A 20,890-nucleotide genomic window follows, 5' to 3' on the forward strand; every position below is an offset into this window, starting at 1 on the left:
GCTTTCCTGCCAGGCCTCTACCATTGCACACACGTGTGTTTGTGTGAGGGCTGCCTTAGCCATCTGCCTGAATCTAAGACATAGAGGGAGGCAGTGGTGCATTTATTTGTCCTGCACCAGCACCAGGAGTGACCCCCAAACCAGACAGGGAGACAGCTTGCTGTAGTTCTTAGCACCTCCGCAGGTGGTGAATGTGGCTGTTGTCAAACCGGCATCTGTTCAGGACTGCCCGGAGTTGTCTGGCAACTTACTGTAACAACTTCATGGTGAGTTTTGGCACTTGTTTTCTTGAGGGAAAAGCACTGCCTGTAAAGTACAGTGGTACCTTGGGTTAAGACCTTAATTCATTCTGGAGGTCTGTTCTTAACCTGAAACTGTTCTTAACCTGAGGTACCACTTTAGCTAATGGGGCCTCCTGCTGCCGCTGTGCCGCCACTGCGTGATTTCTGTTCTCATCCTGAAGAAAGTTCTTAATCCAGTATACCTGAAGGAGCGTCTCCACCCCCATCGTTCTGCCCGGACACTGAGGTCCAGCGCCGAGGGCCTTCTGGCGGTTCCCTCATTGTGAGAAGCAAAGCTACAGGGAACCAGGCAGAGGGCCCGCCCTGTGGAATGCCCTCCCATCGGATGTCAAGGTGATGGACAACTCCCTGACATTCAGAAGACATCTTAAGGCGGCCCTATTCAGGGAAGCTTTTAATGTATGATTTTAGTGTTTTTTGGTTTCTGTGGAAGCCGCCCAGAGTGGCTGGGGAAACCCAGCCAGATGGGCGGGGTACAAATAATAAATTATTATTATTATTATTATTAATCCAAGGTACTATTTCTGGGTTAGCGGAGTCTGTAACCTGAAGCGTCTGTAACCCGAGGTACCACTGTATTGTAATCGCAAATGGCAACACTGAGGCTGAGAGAAAGTGGTTTGCTTTATGGCCAACCAGTAGGCATATGGCAGAAGTGAGATTTAAACCAGTGGCTTTCTGATTCACAGCATTCTATGCCAAACCTGCTCCCTAGATTTTAATCCAGAGACTTGTGCATAATGTGCAAAAAGTCCCTGACTTGCACTCAGTCTTAAACACATTACACAGTTTTTTCTCTCTCCAACCACTGCAGTGAATGTGGGGTTGGAAAAAAAGAATGTAGAGAATAGCGCTTGGAGTTTTTGCTTTTTGGGTAGTTTTAAACATTTGTTTTCTAAATATCCTTGGGCCAGACCTAACACATAGCGTGAAAGAGAGCAGGAAAAATATTCAGCTATCATTAAAAAAACATGTAAAGCTACCAGTGTGATTTTTATTTTCTTCAGTCTAAACATTATCTGACAAAGAAAATAACTTTTGAAAATTTGCTAAACTCCACCTTGGCAACACTTTTCAACAGCAAAGGCATCTTGCTCTCACACTCCAAACAACATTCAAGGTAACTCAGATCCGGATCAAGCAAAGAATCAGCATTAATTTCATAATAGCTTGTTCTGAGATCTCCAGCCTGATTTCCACATCAAAGAAGGTACACTCTTTTAGTTAGGTTTTGGATACTCTTCCAAACCAAGCCCTCAACTCTCTTGAGCTTTGCCCATCATTAATATTTACCCAAGTCATCATCCAGAAAAACTGGAGGCAACTATTAATTCCTTCTTACTGACTTTAAAATGGAAGAACATGCTTGGGGACAGAACCATAGGCTGCCTCTGTTTCAAGAGGGGAAAAATAGCAAACCCTTGGAACAATTGTTTTGCATCCTCTTTGATGTGAAAACTTCCCTACAGATATTTCAGCATGGTTTCCTAAGTTATACGAGATGTGGAGATGTGGAGAATCTCCACATCTGGAAAGTCAGCTGACCCAAACCTTGCTTAGCAAAATCAACAGCTCTGAGATTATTAACATAATTTTATGTGTATATATATATTCTTGCAGAATATTATGATCTGAAGTAACTTCATCTGGGGCAGAGTTTTTTTTGATTATTATTATTAACTGTCAAATGATTGAAAAAAAAGTTAACAAAATGGCTATATATTTGCTTGACTGTGTTGCAGGCAGAGAAACAGTGGTTTACGTGGAGTCACGGGTCATTTCCCTGTGTATACCAGAGGGTAAGAAGCTCTTGCCTAGTCTCTCTTCATGCTCAACATCTGTGAGGGAATGATCTGAGGATGAGGACAGGCGAATGTGTTCTATGGCAGACCAGCTTCTCTTCAATGGAGAACTGGAGGGGTAAGTCGCTCCCACTTGTCCACAGCATGTTCAGAAGCAGAGAGAGAGACAGGAGCTGAACAGCTTAGGGAGGAGTTACCCAGTTATGAGATAATGACAACAGAACCAGAAGGGAGGGGGCAGCTAGTTGAGACATCACTTGAGAGCGTGGGGGACCCCTCCCCTCACCACGGACTTGGAGGCCCAAACATATGAGAGAGCAAAGGAGTCAGAGGGAGGGAGGGACTCCCCATTGGCGCCCAAAATGCTGTGGAAGTCGGAAGGGGGATTAGACTAGCCAACTGCCCTCCTTGAGGAGAGCTGTGTATCTATGCTTGCAACATGATGCTGTAATAAACGGACCATAAATCTTATCAACTGCTTGTTAATTCGAATCTGTGAAGTTGCTGAAGGGAGGGGAGGACTCTCCACGCCTGACAACATTGCTTCTGGATTCTTGGCTGTAATTCTGGGAAATCTCATGCCAGACTCCTGCTGACTTCGTTTGGACTACTGAGCTGATTGCCGGGGTCATTGATTGCAGTGGATGGCGATGTTTGCTTTAGCTTCAAATGGACTTTATTCATGATGATCACTAGTGATCGTTAAATATCTCATCACGGCACTCAGCCCTATCCATCAAGGCACTTGCTGTTGTAACGACTGCATAGAAATAAATTACTCTCTGCTTTATGTTGTCCTAGTGGAGTGGCCCAATATAAAAATATTTCAAAGGAGTGCCATAAATTAGCCCCAGTCCTCGAATTAAATACGGGAAGCCAAAGAGGACTCGTGGTGCTTTGTTCGCTCCAAATGGCAAGGGGGAGTAGAGTTCCTGATGCAAATTGCTGGAAAGAAACAAAGCCTGCCTTGTTGATGATGAAACGAGCATCTGTTGAATTGTCAGAGCATCAGTATAGTTTTACGAGAGTAGCTTTTATTCACAGTGCAGCTCAAATTCAGACTCAGCATGGGTCTGTGTTGCACAAGCCAGCCCCATTATGAAGTTCTGATTACACAAGGAAGGAGTATTAATGGTCGGCATCCTCTAAGGAAGTTTCTCTGGCCATTGGGCAATACCCAATTAACTCATTCTATCAGAGCTAGGATTTTGAGCTGCATGCAACAGGATTTCCTACCTCCTCTCCCCATGCACGGACCACACTCTCCCCAAATCTGCCCTGGAGGGTTGGGGAGCCCCCAGAACAGATTTAAGAAGCATGTGGGATGGAGGCAGAGAAGACGCTCCATTGCACAAGCGGAAATCCATGGATGGAACAAGTTAGTTGTATACGTCCCATTGAAGTGAGTGTGGGCCTAGGCTTTGAGTGCTCCTCAGTGGTGCAGGGATGGCACTTTGCATATGCTCAGAGGCAAGATGAATTGCTTTTTCATTAGCAGGGAAAAGGGTTGATTGATGCCACTGTTGTAAATTAAGTTTCCCACTGATATGTCATCTGTTTCCTAAATGGTGCATGCTTGAATAAAATCTACAGCTGAACGGAGCATTAGCAAGGCTGTTTCAACGTTACATCCCTTTGTTTCCTTGCACACATTTTGTGTTCTTCCCATATTTGCCTATACAACGAATGACTTTCTTTCTATACACATAAAGTGCCCTAAAGAAAAAACAAATCTAGAAGTGTATTGATGGTGTGTCTTTTTTTTTTTTGTCTCAGCCAATGTTAACCACTAGATTCCAATGTCCTCTTCCTGAGACAGCACAAGGGATATTTTGCTATCTTGAGAAATACTGGAATTTGGCTCAGGGTAGTAAAATGGCCCCCAAACTGGCTATGTAATTTTCTTTGTCTCTGTCCAAGAAGATTTAGTATGAGCTATGCTATTTTTTCTAGAAAAAGAAGTGCCAGAATTCATCACAAACACCTCCCTTGTTCTCTTATAATGGCAATGGAGCTCATCTGAGAGGTGATGGAACTGAATTCTGGTGAACTCCAGCTGAAAAAAAGTCATGCATATGAGAATATAGAAACGTGAGCACAAGTACAAAGTAGTAATCAAGAATTAAATGCCTGGTAGCATGGAAACATTATCTCAAGGACCACCACCCTCCGTTGATGTGGGTGGGAGACTATGCCATAGCTCTGAAGTGTGTTAAGACTTAAGCTGTGTGTGTTGAATCTTGTGTGTCAATCATGAGCACAAAAAACTCAGATTGGAATGACCCATCTATATGAGATATTGCTCCCATCTAGAAGTACCCTTGAAAACAAACCAACATCCTCAGTTCACTATTTTATTATTATTATTGTCAAATTTAACTATCAAAGCAGAGTTCTTCCACTTGAGGGCATGAAATTATTTGATTGTTCATCACAGAATATTCTTTCTTTTGCAGACATTACTGTTTCAGACCATCATCACTGACCTCGACGAATGGGGACAGATTGATCTTTTTATTCTGTAGAAACTGATGACACAGACTTTTGAAGTAGTTTTTCTGCACTTTCTGCCAGAGGAGCTGTGCCAAATATCAATCCTTAACTTGAAAGAAATCTTTTTTTTATTTTCAAGTGAGACGAGTTTTTGTATGGCGATCAGTCAAATTCCAAATCACTGCAAAATGTGAACTCTGCTTGTTTCTATGAATATTAATGATGCTTCATTCTATGGGTTTACTCCCCCCCATTGTGTAACTCCAAAATGACATTTAAAATTGTTCATTAAAAAGACAAATTGCTATATGAGGACTGGAGTTGCTTTTAGTGTAACATCACACCTTCGTGTATTGGAGGCCAAAGCACTCACTGGTCAAATGGCTTTAAACTTTCTTTACATTCATACACTAACAGTTTGAGGGCTACACAGGAGTAAATCCTGTGCCAATCAATTGGCACTTTTGCCCTTGTAAATGCATATAGGTAGAGATGGGAGACGCTGTCAATTTCAGTTTCTTGTTTTTCCTAATCTTAAATGCAATTCTCCACATTTAAAAATAAAATAAAAGGCCTTATGGAAATTCACCAGCATTTTAGCACAAATTTCTCCTAACGGCCACATTTTTGTATGCCATTTCCCCTAACATACACATTTTTGCAAAACATGTTTTCCCTAATATTTATATTTTTTCAAAAATATACACATTTTAATGCACACGTCAACCTTATTATATATGCCTGTATACACATGGCTACTTGGCTGGAGAACTCTGAATTTCAAAGGATAGGTTTTGGTTTGTATTTGGTCAAAAAATGCAAATTAGGTAGATTTGACTTGCAATGCAAACTGAATCAAAATTCTCCCTCAATCCCTCCATACAGAATCATACCCCAGAGCTGCAATCCTATGGACATATACTCGGGAGTAGGTTTTTCTGAACTCAGAAGGGATTTACATCCATGTAAATATACAGAGAACTGAAATGCATGCATGCTTTGGGCTTTTACTGTGTTTTCTGTAAATTATGTTGTGTATTTAACATGTTGGCCTTTTAAAAAAGTTGGATAATTGCCTACAGAGTGATTGAAATAAACAACAGTGAATAGGATTCACGTACTCCAAAAACTTTTAGCTATGAAATGTTTAGCTTATTTTGCCAATAAGGTGATATCTGTGCCCAGTGTACACTCATGTTTACTGTCCTGCATTTATTTAACCATTTGTCAATAAAGGAGGATCCTTGGCAACATCTGCTGTGTGCAGTGGATCAGCTGCAGATGTTTCCCCACACATTCAGAACTGCAAAGAAAAAAACACATTTGCATAACAGATTAGCTAGCTCCCATATAGCAGCAGTCCAGCTGCTTTCTCCCTGAATTGTCTCAAACCATCTGGTTGGCATTATCCCATACTCAGTGTGCCAACATATATTCCCTGAGTGTCAAATACCACAGCATAAATATACTCTGGTACCTGTAAGAAATGAGGCTTCCCTAATGGGCACTATCACTGGCTAAGAGGCTCAAGTGCCTGTATTGAATTGCGACATGCAAAGACACTGGCTGATACCATTTACACTCAGTGCCCACCTTTTGTTTCATCTTACAGTCCCCCCCATGTAAGTTCAGGCTGAAATAGAATTGCTTTGCTTCTAATGCCTTTTCAAAATCTCACAACCTAATTCAGGGGTCGTCAAAATTGTTTAGCAGTGGGCCAGTCCACTGTCCCTCAGACCTTGTGGCAGGCCAGAGAAGCAGCACCAGGGGGTGAGTGGAAGAAGAGGAAAGGGGGGCAATCAGTCCTCCTCCCCACCCCCCACCCCAGCCCCAGCTGCTGCACTTACCTTCCCAGAGGCTGCTGCCGCCGCCTCTCATGGGTAGGCAGAGTGAGCTCATTTGCTCTGCTCTCTGGCCCAAAGGAGCACTAGGGTGGCGGCGGCAACGGAAGGAAGAGGCTGAGTGGCAGTGGCTCTACCAATCAAACGCCGCTCCTGGTTTACCTCAGTGCGGCGTGGGGACGTCTCCGCCAATCAAACACCACTGAGGTAAACAAGGCGTGGCATTTGAGTGGCAAAGCCGCCGCCGCTTGGCCTCTTCCTCCCGTCACCATCTCCAGGAGTCTCGGCTTCGCAGTGAGTTCTGGCTTCGCGGTGCAGGCTGGATTTAGGACCCAGGTGGGCTTGGTCTGGCCCGGGGGCTTTAGTTTGCCGACCCCTGATCCAATGCTTCATTTCTGCTGAATTACCTACCAAGTTGCATAGGGTCCTTGGTGATACATGTGTGTGTGTGTGTGAGAGAGAGAGAGAGAGAGAGAGCATGAAAGAGAGACATATATAATAAAAATCTAAGGCTACTGTCACACTGCAGTCTGCTTGATCACAGACAGGTGCTGCTGCAAGAGATGGTGGATGGGTCGGCCAGGAGAGGCAAGAAGGACAGCTAGAATAGGATGCACCTGTCCCTCAGCAGCCCCCCTGCTCTGCCAGCTCCTCTGCCTACCAACCCCAAGGCTCTCTCTCTCTCTCTCTCCCCCATCCCCATCCCCTGCCGCAATCCAGACCTGCTGTTGGCTGCCTTCCTCATCCATGGCTGATCAGGAGATCTGTTGCTGCCACCTCTGCCTCTGCAGCCACTTAGGATACAGGAGGTGCAGCGTGGCAGTGAGGAAGCTGGCCATAGAACTTTTCCTCTTTACACGTGAACTGCCATTTCCCTTTAGATACTGGCTGCAGCATTTTCTGTATCCTTTCTGCATTTTTCTTCTTGGATCCAGTAGTTGCTGTTTCTGCTATAATTGGGATGCTAGAATGCCCCACTGCACCTGCCTAGAACCCTGGTCTCAAAGACAGTAACTGGTCACAACACTGTGTTAACACAATAGCTACTGTGACTTATCATGACCTTGTTTTTTATTTTATTTTATTTTATTTTGCTTGTACAGTCAGTCTTGAAATCAGGCTATAAATACAAGGATGGGGGGGGGAGAATAGTTGCCTATTCTTTCTGTCTATTTCATTACGTAGCTGAGCTAGACAGTAAATAGGTGTCAACAGCAAATCGCAGCAGGAAAAAGAGAATTTCATAACATAAAATAATGCATCAGCATTACTGCAGCACAAATGTTGTTTCTATCCAGGTAAATAACGACAGGAAAGTACCAGAATAAAATACTGCAGATATGGCGTCTTACTGCATCCATGATTGTTGTCTTAACATTTCCACGAACCGGATATGCAAAAAGGTATCGCGAGCAATGTTTGTTTTTGGTTTTGTTTTGTTTTTTGCAAGCAGTTCAATACAGAGGAAAGCAATTACAAGTTTTCTACTCGCAACGTAGCTGAAATTGAGTACAATCCACTCACCTTTGCTTCTGCACAGTCCTCACGGAGTTGTGCCATAATGGTATGGCCGATTGTTCTCCATAAGTCAGTGGCTGCACAAAAGATTTGTGCAGGGTGGCTACTTCAAACCAGAATATGTGGAAGCTGCCTTCCTTTTTTGCGGTGCTTCCTAACACCACTTTTATATGCTACCCTAATATGCAATCTACGCTAGTGAGAACACACTACTTTTTGGACCTAGCAGCCTAACCATTTTTGTTTGGGTTAAAAATAACGGGTGAAAGGCTCTGATCTTTGGAGTTTCCTTTTCAGGAAAGTGCCGGGGTGGCAGAGATGTGACTCACCCCTGCCAGCCTGGTCTGTGTCCTGCTGCAGAGGCTGCCCAGCTCCTCCTTGAGATCAGGAACAAACACGGAAAAATAAAAGCAGGGAAAAGAGCAAGGACAGCCGATGTAACCTATGATTAGGCGTTGCTCCTTGCTGTGCCCAATCTCCACACATTCTTTAGAGTGTGGTATTGAGGCATGCAGTGGATTTTCAAAATCTGTAATGTGTGAAATAGCTGCAGGTCCGTTGTTTGCAGGCGCTATAAGAAAGGACAAAAAAAAATGTTGACGATATGTACACTGTGTGTTTGGAAAAATAAGAGGCCTTCTAAGTCAGAGAATCATTAAGCGGATGCCCTCTTTGCTCCAAAAATGTGCCTCTCCAAATTGCTTCCATAAATTTTCTCACCGAGGCAGCGTGATATTTGATAATTATCCGCTGGTGTCATAAGGCATAATGACAAAAAGTGATAGCAGTTGGGAAGCCTTTTATACCGAGCCAGCAATTTTAACCATCTGCTGCATAATTGTAGGCTGAGGGTTATGGACAATGGACATATAAGATCATTAGCGCCGATGCCATCGAGGTGCAACAAAGGTCCTGTTGGCAAAAGGCCTAGCAAGAAAATGGTGTGGGTTGTTAATAGAATGGTAATGGAGACAAGGTGCAGCAATTATGTTATCGTGAGACAGTCTTAGTCGGTCCATGTTCTCTTCGAGCTCCCCTCCCCTCCCACTGTGATTGCTTGCAATACTGGTGGGAGTAAGGAAGCCATTGAGAGGAACACACGGGCCATTCCTAGCATAATTATCAGCATAACTTTTAACGACACCCAAAAAAAGACATACTATGTAATGCACTGTTCATAAGACCCTTTCACTAACCACCTGTGTGCAGGTAGCCTTCACAGAGAAGTGCTTTGCTTGCTTAAGGCTATCTAAAGTGCTCTACACTAGAATGGCGCATTGGACCTGCCTTCCACTTCTCAAACCAACGGTCTATACAGCATCACACCAAACTTATTGAAGTTTTAGCAAGGAATATTAGATTCCATTCCATTTCAAAAGAGCTTAGAGCAAGAGCTTTCCTACCGCAATAGGAAAGTCTCCCCTTCCTGCTGTGACCAGATCCCCTCCGCCATGGTGTCCCAAAGAGGAATGAAGAGGGTGGAACAAAGAGAGACAAGACAAGTCTTGCGCTGCTGGGGAAGGATCTGGGAGAGGAGGGCCTTAGAGAGCAGTGGAAGGTGGGGACCTTCAGTCCTCACAACTGCCTCATTGGGGCAAGAAAAACACAATCAATTATATGATAGCTGAGTTGGTTGTAGCATGGTGCAGGTAACACCAAGGTTGCAGGTTCGATACCTGTATGGGATAGCTGCATATTCCTGCATTGAATGGGGTTGGGCTAAATTATCCTCATGGCCCCTTCCAACTCTACAATTCTATAATTCTATGATCCTAGTACAGATCTCCAACAATTCCTCTGCAACCGCCAGAACTCAGTTACACTCACATCGCTCAGAATGAATTTGGCCTGGAGGTTTTCCCCAGGATAATACTAAACATGTGGTATTGCTTGAATATAGAGAAGAGAAATCTGGGGCCCTTTTTTGCAGAATGAACACAGAGAAAGAAAAATCTATTTGAAATTTGCTGTAGGGCTGCATCAGGCTGACACGTCTGAGCACCCCCTTATTTAATTGGGTAAGCCTGAGCTTAGGATCTGCCTTCTCTTTGCTGCAACTTCAGAAAGCGAAGACATTTGGCAATTTAAGCCACAGCTCATGAAATGGATTTACAAAGAGTCAACAGTCACCTTTGACAGGATTACAGTGCAGGAGTTATTTGTGCTGTTTATAATGTTAAAAGATCAAACTCTACCCAATGCGCGAAGCAGAAGGATAAATACCCCCTTGTACAGACCTGACTGCACAGGACAAGCCAACCTTGTCAAAATTCAGCATTATGCAACTCACAGTTCAGTTGTTGCCATCAAGGGGAATTAATTTTGGAGAACCTGCGGCAGCAAACAGAGCAACGCATCTGGGGGTCCGTGGCAGAGAGGCTGTGTACCAATTCCTTCCTGATTGTACGCTGTAAATTACGCCTCACCTAGCAGCTTTAGTATAGTGATTTAACATTGACTGCCACAACCGGATCCCTGCAGCTTCCATCTTAACTTGTTAGAAGCCTGTAATAAAATCTTTCCTCCTCGACGGAGGAGAAAAATAATTAATTTGTTGATGTTGTATGGAAAAAGCATAGCATGTGGTGAATGGGCCATTCTTTGGATAAAAAAAGAACATAATTGCACTGAAACGATACAGCCTAGAAAGCAAAGACAATTTTGCTCTCAGAGGCAATAATATGTAGCGGTAACCTTGGGCTTTCTCCTAGGTGACAGTCGCCATAAATACTCAGTTTGCTGCCACATACACCCTGCTTTGCCTAGATCACATTTAGTCAATCATGGCTGTCACTTGGTGAGTCAATCACAATCTTTGAATGGATGCTGCTGAATCTTTGACAGACTGGGATCTGAGCATGCTCAGAAAATATGCCCATACAAACCATCCCAGACTCTGCATTCATAATCTGAGGCCCTTCTTCATTTGCCTCCTCCATGTGAGGTCCAGAGGGTGGCAACATGAGAACAGGCCTTCTTTGTAGTGGCTCCCCATTTGTGAAGTGCTCTCCCCAATGAGGTTCGGCTGGTGCCTTCATTATATATATTTTAGATGCCAGGTGAAACTGTTCCTCTTCAACCAGGGCTTGGGCTGATTAATATTCTACAGCCTTTTAAATGTGTTTGTGGAAAGGAGGTGGGCTATTGTGTTGCTGTTTTGTTTTACTTGTTTTTATCCTGTATTTTATTCTGCGAACTGCCCTGTCTTATGATGAAGGGTACAAATCTAATAAGTAAATAAATTAAAATTCAATATGCAGCTTTGAGAGGTTAGGGAATTTCTCAGTGGACACACCCAATATATGACTTATTTGCTTTTGGGAAGCTGAGGCAGCTGCACTGGCATGTTTTCTCCTCATGCCCCAGACGCCATACTTGTCGCCCAGGGCCAATGTGGTTGGACATTCCTGTTTCACCTCAGGCGGTGAAATGGGATGTGCCACTCCAGGCGTTGCCCGTGAACCTTACTTTCCCATCTCATGCACTGAAAGCTATCATTCACACGACACTTTTAGTAGGTGCAACAAAATGATCTGGCAAGCTTGGAAAACTGGCCTTGGAAACTGTCAGTGGTGGCTTATGAGCAGGGCTATTTTTCAGCCGGAACTTGCCGGAACTCAGTTCTGGCAGTGGCGTAGCTAGCTGCTCGAGGGCCCGGGGCAGCGCAAATGCTCTGCACCCAGGGCAGAACACGTTGTGCGGAACCACCATGGAGTCTGTAAGCCCCACGTTGCCGTTTCGGGCAACACGGAGCCTGCATGGGCCCTAGACACCCCTTCCTGCGCCACCAAGTTCTGGCACCTCTCAGATGGGCACCATTGCCATTATGAGAGATCAAGGGAAGCGTTCAGTTCCGGCACCTCTTTTTCTAGAAAAATAGCACTGCTATGAGGGATGGGCAGAGGGAATGGGGGGCATTCATTAGGAAAGGGAAGGAGTACAGTGAGTTGGCAGCAGTGAGGGGAGCTAGGGAGTTCACATTGGCATAAGAGTCACTTTCTCATGGCATAATTCTATGTCGTTCTGGGAATGCAGGGATGAAGGAACAATGAGGGTGAGGCCAATGACCAAGTCCCTTGATATGAATGCCACCTCTGAAATTGCAGCACCCAGGTTTTCTTTCTTTTTTTCTTTAATGCAAGCAAATGTTGTTTATTTACTATTATCAGACGATCATAAAAAGGGGGCAATACTACATTAGCACAATTATTATTTCAGCTTTTCCAAGAAATGCAGAACAGCATCTATGGTTAAAAGAAATGATCGCAGGTACTGATATGACGCACTTACTCTAAAATATAAGCCGTCTTACACTAGAATAAAGCACATTTGAAATAACAAAAGCATCGTTTCCCAGCTGTCTATTGTGAAAGTACCCACTCAAACGTAAGCTGACACATCCTAAGCTCTCAGAGAATCCTCTCATTCTCACCACTGTCCTTAACATACTGATGCCAAATGCTCTGTCACCCATCCAAAACCTCTGATCAAAAAAAGGTTACACTTAAGCTACAGCTCAGCTCAGCTTATTTAAAAGGCTCAGCAGAATCGTTTGAGAATAGACCACTGCGAAAGGTGCACTGAGACATGAGTGGGCAAATTCTAAACCCTAGGAAAAATAGCAACCAATTTTCATCAGTATCTTGGTCATGTGATTCTCATAACGCTGCTTAAGCAAAATCCATGCTCTATTATTATTTCTAAAATCAAATAACACGCGTATACAAAATTAACGAACAAAATTAATCAGTTGAATCCACTAGTAAGCCAAAACTGGTATCCGTTTATGGATTACGTCAAAACAAATAAATGAAATATGTCACAAGCTTTTCACTAGCTCTGGGGTAAACCGTGATTTTCTACTGAAAAGACAAATCACAAACATTTTTACTTTTTCTCCATGTAGTTCTAAGCATAGCATGCATGTTTTCGAATCTCTCATTATGTACACCAACAAAAGTCCTCAAGCAGGACTGGAGCACAGGAGCACTCGCTCCTCTTTGGGTTTCCAGGAACTGGTAAAGTGGTCCTTAAATGGTCCAGTGGAAGAGGATAGGATGAGAGAAGCTTGTTGCCTATTTCAGGCTTATTGTTTTTCTGTTCCTGAACTGCTATGACTTATCAGATGTACCTGAATATTTGTATCACCACTGTTACTTACCTCTGGCACTTGTACTCATAAATCGACACACACACTTACCGGTAAATAAATCCAAAATAATTACTGTAGTTTTTGCTAGACATTTTCTTCAGGTTTAACCTGAATTCAAAAAGTAATTATCATCTAATAGTACATGTCTACTCAGAAATAAGTCCTATTAGTTCAGTGGGGCTTACTCTTCGGTAAGTGTATAGCACTGCAGCCTAAAACACGTTATCTTATTCATTAAACCCTCTACCACATTTTTCTCACCTCTTTGTCCAAGCCAGGAAGCAAGCTGCCCTTCCAATATTCTGTCAGCAACATTAGCTTTCAATACAATACATTATGCATCATTCTCACAGTACTTTTAAATAACCTGCAAAAATACTGCTGCTGCATTTTGTGGGATTTCATAGCCAATTGTTTCTCTTATAATTCTTCAAACACTTCTCCGTCATAATTTTTCATCCTCCTACAGCTCGGACATATATGAAAGAAGTTGGCATAGAAATTGATTTCTGAGACCAATGAGCTCATGCTTTGAAAAAAAGCTGCACTGCATTTTTTTTAAAAAGACCTTTAAATTAGTTTCTGCAGCACAATCAGCAGCCAAACAATCCCTTTATCTGTAGAAAACACAAACAAATATACAAATTAGAGGAAGAAATTGCAGTTCATTGCAAATTTATAATAGTAACAGTTTGTTTTGGCATCCTGCTTCTTTCCCCCACCAAGTCACTTGAGTCTAACACTGTTAAGAGCAAACTCACAACTCAAGTGTGCAACTATATATCTTAGTACTCACTGAACCCAGATTTTCTCTTCTGACAATTGGCTGAAGCTGATATTTGTATGCATGTATCATTCTAACACAAAATTCGCAGAGCAATGTTATTCAGCGAATGGCTTTCAGAACACTCCACATATATCAGTCCTGACTGTTCAAGTGAGGTGCCCGGATTTTTATTTTCCTCCAAAGGAAAGGACACTAGTTTAGTGACTATCTTTGCAACACTGTAGATGAATCTTAACACAGAAAAATAAAAATCTAGACACTTGCGCAATTGATTGTAGACTTAGATGTGCTCTATACCTATGTGAATGTTTTATTGATAGTGTTATTGATTGTTTATGAATTTTCCATGTTGATCTACAACTCTGGATCTTGTATCATGTACAGTTTTTGCTCTGTTATGACCTGTGGTCAGTACAAAGTCAATTACAGCTATTTCCCTCCAAAGACCAATTATTGCTGTAGGTCTTACCCCAAGGTTGATGCGGATTTCCAGCAGGCCTACGTAGGCAAACTAATAGGTGAATCACAAACAGGGAATCTGGACCTAGCATTAGGCAGGGTTGGCAATGCCATTAGGCAGAGGGAGGTGGCATTCTCAGGCGGCTGGTTTTGGTTATGCAAATAATCCAGTATGCGGCAGCTAGACTGGTGACTAGGAGTGGGCGCCGAGATGATATAACACCAGTCCTGAAAGACCTACATTGGTTCCCAGGGCATTTCTGAGCACAATTCAAAGTGTTGGTGCTGACCTTTAAAGCCCTAAATGGCCTTGGCCCAGTGTACCTGAAGGAGCGTCTCCACCCCACCATTCAGCCCAGACACAAAATATAGACTATACAAAATACAGACTATGAAATAATATTAAGTTCTAAATGTTGACAATAGGACCCATGGAGGGGGTGGGGGGAAGTCTCAAGATGCAGAGTAATCTCTACATATGGATATGCATTTGGACTGTTGTAATTTTATATTTGTAAAATCAAATAAAAATGATTTCAAAAAAAGTGCCATGGCTTTTGCACATCCCCCACCCCCAAATAATAATAATTTCTACTCACTACCACAAAGGTCCTGTGAAGGTGGAGGGAGATATTCGGGCCTGTACTAATTGGAAGAAACTCTTTCTCTTGCATACCTTGTCACATTGATGTTAAAAACAAGGTGTTGTTTCTGCTCGAATTGCTGTTACAATTTCGATGGCGTCATTTTCGTCAGTGTAAACTGACAATGACTTAAAGAGCACAGGAAGTTGGTTAATGGCTTTGTCAAGGATGTATAACTTGCTGTTGAAATGGAATACACAGGATGAAACGGTGAAATCTGCTATGATTAAATGGGCACAAGATGTTGGAGATAACATAATGATGGCTGACTGGGAACAGTTATGGACCACAGGTATGAAGTTCACGGCATGCAATGCCTTAAGAGAGAATATTATGAAAATGATATACAGGTGGTACATGACACCAGTCAAGCTTGCAAAAATCTATCATTTGCCCGACAATAAATGTTGGAAATGTAAAGAAACTGAAGGTACATTCTTTCACCTTTGGTGGGCGTGCCCAAGGATTAAGGCTTTCTGGGAGATGATTTATAATGAAATGAAAAGGGTTTTTAAATATACCTTTCTGAAGAAACCAGAGGCCTTTCTCCTGGGCATGGTCGGCCAAATGGTGCCAAAGAAGGACAGAACTTTCTTTATGTATGCTACAACAGCAGCAAGAATACTTATTGCAAAGTATTGGAAGACACAAGATTTACCCACTCTGGAAGAATGGCAGATGAAGGTGATGGACTACATGGAATTGGCGGAAATGACTGGCAGAATCTGAGACCAGGGAGAAGAGTCGGTGGAAGAAGATCAGAAGAAATTTAAAGATTATTTACAGAAATATTGCAAAATTAATGAATGTTAGAATGATGTCAGAATGAAGATAACTGGTTTAAGCAGCAATGTTATAAAGGTTATATAAAAATGGATTATTAACAGGTGAGAATTCAAAGTTATAATATATTAAGTTAAAGGATTAAGAGAAAAACAAAGAGGGAAAGAAATTGCTGAATTAACTAGCTAAATTGGAATACAAAAAAGGGAGGTGTGAGGAGGTCAGGAAAGCAAGGAAATGAAATGTAAGATACAGAAGGATTAATTTGTTTTTAAGTGTTTTTTCTATTTTTTATTTTTTTATACTTTGTATTTTGTATGTTTTTTCTCCTTTTTATATTTTCCTTGTATTTTTTACTTTTAACTATGTAATTTCTTTTTTTTCTGAAATTTTAATAAATATCGTTTTTTTTAAAAAAAGGAAGTTGGTTAATGGCATTTGTGGCAAAGGGAGAAAAATGGCTGCAGGCAGATTAAAGTGCTGTTTTGCAGAAAGGCTGCAAATGGCCCTCTCTGGTTTAGCAGGTGAAAGAGAGGGGAGGGGAGTTCAAATAGGAAAACTGTTTCTAGCAACATTTCTCCAGTGGGAACAGCTTTTTTTTTTTTGCTTGGCTGGCCACACCAATAAAGCCTGTCAAGGAAACCGGGCAGGATTGCGAAACCTCACATGTATTCTAGCCTTAGCAATGAAAGACAACCTTCTTTGTCTTAGCGTATATTGAAAAAAATATGAACTAGACACTTTCGGACGCTGGCAGCATCCTTGAAATTAGACATCTGCTGACATTTTATTCTCTCAAGCTGTATTTCATAGTCCATATCCAGAATTTCCCACTCTTCTTAGCTCATCTCACATTCCTTTCTTCCTTTTTTTTGGGGGGGGGGGTCTTGTTTTTGGTCAGTGAACACTTTTGATAGTAGGGCTTTTAAAGTCTGATTTACTATGCACCTTGCAGAAAAATGAGGATATAACCAGGGGCTGCTGAATCGGACCAGCTGTTCTTAGTGGCCAACTGGATGCCTGTGGGGGACCCTCAAACAGGACCTGAACACAAGACTACTTTCCCCACTGCATGTTGAGATTTCTGTATTGCAGGGGGTTGGACTAGATGACCCTTGGGAATCCCTTCCAACTCTACAATTCTATGTTTCCTGTGGTTTCCACCAACTGGCATTCAGAAGCATGACCATGCCTCTGACAATGGAAAAGAGTCATGTTCAGTGACTTGGCTTGCTTGTAATGAACCCAAGCTCATATTAGTTCATACAAATATATAAGGAAGTTACTTGTTAGGCATTCAATGTTTTCATAATTTTCAGAATTATACAAAGTTCCAAAAGGAACCAAGCACTATTGCACATTAGAGCAAACAAATTTGTGACCTTTGTGTCTTCAGGGCACAGAACACCAGGTCACAATAAATTTGGCAATTTGCTTCAGAACTCAGAACTATAAAGTTTCCCCTCGATTAATTCAAAAGTGGTGGGAATAATACATTTCTGTTTGTAAAGTATCACTTGTGAAAGTTAGGTAAGAGACAAAGTGGAAGGGAGCTGTTTTTTAATTAAATTTACTAAGCTAGGCTCCAGATTTCTGAAAGCTCACAATAAACTACTCAGGTTGGATCTCCCCGCCCCCCCCCCCCCGTTGGGGGCAGATGAATCAGCCTATGTCCATTCCATGCCAGTTTTGCAACTACAGAAACTGGGATAGAACAGACTTACAACTGAACAAAAACAAATGTATTTAAATTGTATGCACTTTTACATCTTTTGTACACATGTACCCCCTAAAATATGGATCTTGTGTGGACCTCATCCCTATAAAATATTCCATTTTGCACAAAAACCTGACCCAAAACTGAACAGCAAAATTTAAAAAAGCATGCAATCTGATTAGCAGCTGCATTCTGATCTGCATATAAGTCCAGAAACTGTGTATGAGCTTAGTTTCCTCTTAAAATTCTATCCAAACAAGACTTTTCTCCATCTCTACCCCAACACTGACTTACCCGTGGGGACCCATGTGGCAGCACATCTGCATCCTGTTGCCCTGTGCTCCCCATCACACCTGCTCATGGTCTTACCTGGTGGTGATGGTGGTAGTACAGTGCAGGAGTCAAGCGGCCACTCAGCTACCCACCCATTATAGCACAGTGACTGTGTACACAAACTCATGAGCATGTCATGATCCCAGACCCCATATTCTCAGACCTCGAATTTCTAAGCAATAGTAGCTTCGATGAGGAGGACAGTCTCCAGACCATCTTGTTAAGACCCAGCAGTCCTAGAGGCCAGACCAGTTCCCAAACACAGAAGATGCATGTTTGCCTATGGACTCCAAGAATCAAAGTATTTATTCTTCTGGGGATCAGGAATGCTTTATAGCCCAGGCCCTACAGCACTGAACATCACTGCCTAGAAGGAACTAACTGCTTCACCAATAGACCCTTGTCCTTTAACTGGCAGGCTGCAGTGCTCAGAAGGCAGGGCTTCATTCTTGATCCCCCAGGCCAAACTATAAAGCTCTGGCAGTTTGTGCAAGGCAGATTGGACACAGCTTGCTCTTCTGGTAGGATTGCTGTCCATGGTCCTGAAACCTGTGTTCCTCTCCAGGGTCCTGACCTTGGGTGTCAAGGCCCCCAAACCAGCTAAAATAAAATTCACACTGACATAGAATTTTGGTTTAAGGTTAATAGGCCCCAACTTTATTGATTACAGAAATGTGAGTGGTATTGGCTTAGGTAAAGGTAAAGGGACCCCTGACCATTAGGTCCAGTCGTGACCGACTCTGGGGTTGCAGCGCTCATCTTGTTTTCTTGGCCGAGGAAGCCGGCGTACAGCTTCCGGGTCATGTGGCCAGCATGACTAAGCTGCTTCTGGTGAACCAGAGCAGTGCACGGAAACGCCGTTTACCTTCCCGCCGGAGCGGTACCCATTTATCTACTTGCACTTTGACATGCTTTCAAACTGCTAGGTTGGCAGGAGCAGGATCCAAGCAACAGGAGCTCACCACATCGTGGGGATTCAAAACGCCAACCTTCTGATTGGCAAGCCCTAGGCTCTGTGGTTTAACCCACAGCGCCACCCGCGTCCCTTTAGGCCACAACTTTATTGATTACAGAAATGTGAGCGGTATTGGCTTAGGCACTGGCAAAGGACTCCTACCCCCTTTGCAGGAAGTCAGTAAACCACCCAAAGAGGAATCTACATCAGGGGAACCCGCCTGTAGCTCTCCTCAGTGTCCTCAGAGGCCTGGCCCGGCCATAGCCCCTCAAGCGGACTTTGGACAGGATCCTGGCTCTGGATTCCTTTAACAGAATACCCTTGGTCAATGAAAGGGCAGGTGATGGCTGACCTCTCCTCCCCCACAAATCAATGAGCCAATGCCTAAACGCCAAACCTTACAAAGTTGTGACGATTGCTAAGAGGTAGGCGAAAACCAGGTGTCCAGTGCCAATTTGCCAAATGGAAAAATTCCCACCCGTCCCAAGACAGATGACCAATCAAAGTCCAAAGCAAGGCCAGAGGACACCTAAAGTAAAGGGCAGGTGTGTGTGTGTTTGGCAGCACGAAGCAGGTGCCTGACACGTGTCATGCTGCCGCTTTTATATCCTTCCCCCCCCCACGATCACCCCACACAAAAGTGATTGGCCAAGAAGCCAGGGTGATCATGGTGCCACCCTGGCATGATGGCATTACCCCGCCCACACTGGGGGGGGGAGATCCGGGTTGGGGGCCTGCCCACAACCAGGACGATCTTTTAAGATGATCCCATTTATAGACTGCCCCTTGTGCAAAATACCAGAGCAGTGTATAAGATGATACATAAACAAAGAAAGCATAAAACATCACAAACGCAATGCAGAATAATCATAAAAAATGATTGGCTTGTTTAAGAGCCAAAACATCTGAACATTAGGAGTGAGGATGTCTGCCAAATCTCTGCTGGAAGAGTATTCCACAGCGTGGGACTGGTGATGCTAAACGCCCAACATCTAGTTGAAGCTGGTCGAGCTTCTGAGAGATCAGGGATGACTAACAGTGCAATTTATATGCAAACAAAAGAGTCACTTATGAAATGAACCTAAGCTAGGACAGCATCTTCTGAAATTATTTTGAAAAGAATTATCTGGATGTATACAAACATCACACACATAACCTACTCAAATATTTACCAGTTTAATGTGACTGCAAATTATCATTACGAAAACACAGTCTTCCTAATGTGTAGCCTAAGCTCTTAAATTCAGAGCATTAGGAAGGGATTAAATAGCCTTTTACTAATATTCTTTTGGGCATGTTCTTTAACATTATTTATGCTTCCTGTAAACACACTTCTCACAAAGCGAATGTAAGGAATTAACAGACTGTTGCTTCATTAATTTCAAAGATCCTTAGTGTCCCCCTGCCGTTATTAACATGTGAAATGTCTCTCATTGCAGCAGGTTAGGTGTTTGTGGATGTTAAGGGCCTGTATGCCACAAGGAACCCTGGGATTTGCCTGCCCAACAAAGGTCCTGTCCTTTGTGCAATCTTATCCTGAAGTATAGCAATTTACTTCCCCCCAAGGAAGTGATTCTTTGGTTGGGGAAAAAGTGAAGGATTAAGGTTGGGAGCACCAATGCAATGTGAGCTATATTGGCTCCCCATCCCTGATGATGCCATTATTGGGAGTGAGAGGTAGATTTCACCACCTCCCAACTAAATTCCAGATTGCAGTCTCTTAATATTGCCCCATAAAATTTACATGGCACCACATTGCAGTTTGTTCAAAGTTCTTATACTTGTAATAGAAAAACCCTTCTTGGAGATCCTATGATAAACTTTGTTGTTGTTGTTGTTTAGTCATTTAGTCGTGTCCGACTCGAGAACACTGTCCAACCATCTCGTCCTCTGTCATCCCCTTATCCTTGTGCCCTCCATCTTTCCCATCATCAGGGTCTTTTCCAGGGAGTCTTCTCTTCTCATGGGGTGGCCAAAGTATTGGAGCCTCAGCTTCACGATCTGTCCTTCCAGTGAGCACTCAGGGCTGATTTCCTTAAGAATGGAGAGGTTTGATCTTCTTGCAGTCCATGGGACTCTTAAGAGTCTCCTCCAGCACCATAAT

The sequence above is a fragment of the Podarcis vaucheri genome, assembly GCF_965113315.1.
Source record: "Podarcis vaucheri genome assembly, chromosome: 11".
Taxonomy (NCBI): Eukaryota; Metazoa; Chordata; class Lepidosauria; order Squamata; family Lacertidae; genus Podarcis; species Podarcis vaucheri.